The sequence below is a fragment of the Acomys russatus genome, chromosome 15 (assembly GCF_903995435.1).
Source record: "Acomys russatus chromosome 15, mAcoRus1.1, whole genome shotgun sequence".
In the NCBI taxonomy this organism is placed as follows: domain Eukaryota; kingdom Metazoa; phylum Chordata; class Mammalia; order Rodentia; family Muridae; genus Acomys; species Acomys russatus.
The window spans coordinates 40,190,903-40,195,953 of NC_067151.1; positions in this window are offsets into that span (position 1 = coordinate 40,190,903).

Sequence of the window (5,051 nt, forward strand, 5' to 3'; positions counted from 1 at the left end):
AGCTGTGAGCTCCATGGTATATGCAAAGCTGGATGATGAGGCTCAACTTCCCTTTTACGTTGCTTCTGAGGCAGCTGCTGATGCTCTGATGTAATATTGGTTTGTGGCTATGTTAGTGTAAGGTTAACATGGTGAATGCAATCTCATTCTGTGACAAGCCATTTAGCACATCTTAGAATGCCACTTATCATTGAAATGGGAAACTCGTCCACTAGGATTTTAAAGCAGAGAGTGTAAACCAACACAAGTTTTCAGAAATTGTAGTAAATGGCTCATGGGTTCTTCCTGAATATCTGATCTAGACATTTATATTACATAACAAAGTATATGCAGGACCCAAAGAAACCTTCTCTCATCCTGCTGATGCTTCTTTGTTGTTCTTTTAAAAAATTACAGCTCCAAAGCCTGGAGAGATGTTCAAGTTGTTAGGAGCAGTGACAGCTCTTCCAGAGGACCCAGGCCCATTTTCTAGCACTTACATTGTGGCTCACACTGTTTGTAATTCTAGTTCCAGGGCGAGCCAATTCCCTCTTTGCGTACCAGGCATGCATGTGGTACACAAAGCTACATACAGGGAGAACACTAATACATGTAAAATAAAAGAAATAAAAAAGTTATAGTTCTGACACTTTCCTGGGAGAAGAAGCTTTAAAGAATTCCTGGGAGATGATTTGTGCTTTGGAGGACCCTGTGTATAGATGTGATTGAGGTAATCAAAGTATTGACAAAACTCAGTTTACTCTTTAGCTCCTAATGAGAGCAGATAAGCTTCTCTGAGGAGAGATAAGATCCTGCTCCAGGTTTTGTGGGAGAGAATGGTGGCAAAATGTCTGAGTTTCAAAGCATTCCTCTGCTTGAGAAATAAACGCAAAGGGAGTTGAAATGCCACCCTAGCCTTAAGTAGATTACACGGTAAAGATCCAAGGCACAGGAAGGAAATGTTTACATAGAGCAGGGATTAGAATGCAAGACTTAAAAAAATCATTTTAATGATATACAGTGATAGATAATCTGCCCGCTGATTATACAGTTACTAGAATTTACTTTCCATATGTAAATGTTCAAGACATCTTTTCAGCCTCCTTGTCATAAAACTTAGACATGACCTATATGTATTTACATATATATGAGTTAAATATGTGGTGAGCACAACTTATGAAAGTACGGTCAAAACCGCATGTGCACATTTGGCTGTAGAAGTACAACAGTACCACAACATACTATGTTTTCAAGATTTAATTTTGTCAATTTCTTCTTCTTCTTCTTTTCCTTCTTCTTCCTTTTTCTCCTTCTTTCTTCTTTTGCTTTTTCCTTCCTTTATTCATTTTACATCCTTACTGCAGCCCTTGTAGCCTCTCTTCCTGGTCCCTACCCTCCCACTATCTTCTCCTCACAAAAGAGGAGATTCCCCACAACAACACAACCTGACACATCAAGTAGCACCAGGTCTAAGCACATCCTCTTCTACTGAGACCTGAGATGCAGCTAAGCTAGGGGAAAGTGATCCAAAAGCAAGCAACAGCGTACATGTCAGAGACAGCTTCTGCTCCACTTGCTAGGGGACCCACAAAAAGATCAAGCTGCCTATCAGCTACGTATGTGTAGGGGTCTAGGTTTAATCCATGAATGCACTTTGGTTAGTGTTCAGTCTCTGTGATCCCCCATGGTCCTTGGTTAGTTGACTCTGTTGGTCTTCTTGTGAAGACCTTGTCCCCTCTGGGCCCCTCTATCTTTCCCCCAACTCATCCACAAACTCCCCAATTTCTGCCTAAAGTTTGACTGTGGGTCTTTGTATCTGATCCCAGCCTTGTTCCCCTTACCAGCACCTCACCCACCCAGTGCTTCAACTTCATTGACCTCTCATGTCTATTTTATTTCCTCTTTGTAGGGAAATTGAACACCATCCCTTGGGCTACTTTGTTACTTAGCTTCCTTGGGTCTGTGGAATATAGAATGGTTATCCTTGACTATATGGCTAATATCCACTTATAAGTATGTACATGCCATGTTGATCTTTCTGGGTCTAGGTACCTCACTCAGGATATTTCCTAGCTCCATCCATTTGCTCACAAATTTCAAGATGTCCTTGTTTTTAATAGCTGAGTAGTATTCCACTGTGTAAATGCACCACATATTCTTTATCCACTTAAAAAACATCTAGGTTGTTGCCAGTTTCTGGCTATTACAATTAAGCTGCTATGAACTTTTTCTTCTAGTAGGTTTAGTGTATCTAGTTTTATGTTGAGTTCTTTAATCCACTTGGACATAAGTTTTGTGCATGGTAATAAATACGGAGTGGATTTGCATACTTCTACAAATAGACCTCCAGTTAGACCAGCACCATTTGTTGAAGATGCTTTCTTTTTCCATAGTATGGCTTTGGTTCTTTTTCAAAAATCAATTGTCTGTAGGTGTGTGGGTTTATTTCTGAGTCTTTAATTCAAATTCATTGACACACCTGTCTGGTTTTATGTCAATACTATGCAATTTTTATTACGATTGCCTTGTAGTACAACTTAAAGTCAGGGATGTTGATACACCCAGAAATTCTTTTATTATATAGAATTGTTTTTGCTATCCTTGTTTTTTTTTTTTTTTTTTTCCATATGAAGTTCAGGATTGTTTTTTCAAGGTCTGTAAGTAATTGTGTTGTAAATTTGATGAGAATTGCATTGAATCTGTAGATTGCTTTTGGTAAGATGACCATTTTTAATATGTTAGTCACATCAATTCACGAGCATGGGAGATCTTTCCATGTTCTGATATCTTCTTCAATTTATTTCTTCAGATATTTGAAGTTTTGTCATACCGGCCTTTCACTTTTTTGGATAGAGTTACACTATGATATTTTATATTGTTTTTGTTTTTGCTTTGTTTTGTTTTATATTGTTTCCCTCATCATTCTCAGCCCATTTTGTCATTTGTATAAAGGAGGGCAACTGATTTTTTGAGTTAATTTTGTATCCAGACACTTTGCTGAAGGTATTTTCAGCTGCAGGGTTTCTCTGGAAGAGTTTCAGGGTCACTTATGTATACTTTTAAATCATCTGTGAATAAAGCTCCTTTGAGATCTTTCCAATTTTTATCCCGTTGATCTCCTTTTTTTGTCTTATTGCAGTAGCTATAACTTCAAATACTATGAGTAGATATAGAGAGAGTGGACAGCCTTGTCTTGTCCCTGATTTTAGTGGAATTGCCTTAAGTTTCTCTCTATTTAATTTGATGCTGTCTATCAGCTTGCATTGATATTGGCTTTATTACATCTGGATCTGAGCCTTGTAACTCTGATCTTTCCAAAACTTTTTATCAAGGGATGTCAGATTTGTTAAAGGCTTTTTTCTGCATCTAATGAGATGATCATGTGGTTTTTTTTCAGTTTGTTTATACCATGGATTTCATTGATAGATTTTTGTATGTTGAACCATCCATATATCTCAGAAATTAAGCCTATTTGATCATGGTAGATGATATTTTTGATGTGTTATTGGATTCAGTTTGCAAATACTTTATTGAATATTTTTGCATCAATGTTCATGAGGGAATCTGGTCTAAAATTTTCCTTCTTGGCTGAATCTTTGTGTGGTGTAAGTGTCAGGGTTATTATATCTTTATAGAATTAATTTACCAATGTTCCTTTTGTTTTTATTTTGTTTCTTAGAGTCCCAGGAACAGGCACAAGAGTCAGAGACATGCTTGTTCCATAGTTAGGAGTCCCTCAAAAAACCACCAAGCTCACATCCACAACATACATGCCTTACAGATGCTTTTCTGTTGGGGGACATGCAAGAGGAACAGAAAAACAGTTTGAGAACTCATGGAATGTGGCCCATGGGTTAGCATGACCATGAGAGGTGTGCCTTAGGAGGCGGAGCCCTGAGGACCACACGTCCTGAGGACCACACATCCTGAGGATGTTATGTTGTTATGGAGCATCACTCATCTTGTTGCCTTTGTGGTCACCACATCCCTCACAATATATGTGTTGCATGAAAACTCTAAAGGGGCTGTCACTCACAGTAATAATGTTTGATCTCTCTCAGGCATTGCTGCTAGAACAAACTACACTTCAACCACTACCCTTGAAAGAAACCTACAGCTGTAGATTGTCAGCAATGACCACCATCTTTAGAAAGAATTTGGAAATATAGATTGTTTAGTAAGGTCAGGATAAGATGTTTTCCCAGCGGCTCTGGTGTAGAAAATCTTAGAGAAGAATTTGAAATTTAAAAAAAAAAAAAAAACCACTCTTAATAGTAAAGCTAGGGACTTTTTGAGGTTTCTGAGCAAGAAAAATAGCCCAGAATAGCACTAGCTGACACGACTCTTTTAAGCTGGGCTGGCAAATAAAATGATGGTTAAATTCCTTGCATTCATTTCTCCCTCAGTTTCCTGATATGATTTCATACAAATTATTAATGAGTAGATGCACACCTTTATTGTTTTTTATATGAAAGCTTAGATTTGTGATTCTTTTAAGATTTTTATGAGATTACTTTTTAAGGTAATTAATTCTTTCATTGTAACTGCAAATTTCAGCCTACTGGTAAGGAAAAAGCTGGCTGAGAAATTACCTAGCTTGCTCACACTTTGGTAATATATAACAGGTTGTTTAGTTGCAAATGTATATGGGTTTTTGAGAATAATTTGCTTTTTATATTTGTTTCTGATCCATAATACATAAAACATTTGATCATGCGAGTGTACTGGGGAGCATGTTTTTCTTACATATACTCATGCATCCGTTCACTTAAAGAAAAATAGAATATGACCACACTGTGATTTTGTACTGCTTGAAAGATTTTGCTGGGAATACATAGACTGTGGGAGGAAAAATAAAGTTGGTTGGAACTCACTCTTCGGTGTTTGCTCCATTCACCACATGCATATATGTATATATGTATATATATATATATATGTATATATGTATAGTGGCTGGAGTTTGTTGGAATATATTTTCATCTACCAAAGATGATATAGTTGGAGCTTGTACCTGGATGTTACCTCAGGAGGGAGCACAGGCCACTCAGATCAGTATTTCCCTGGTGGCAATA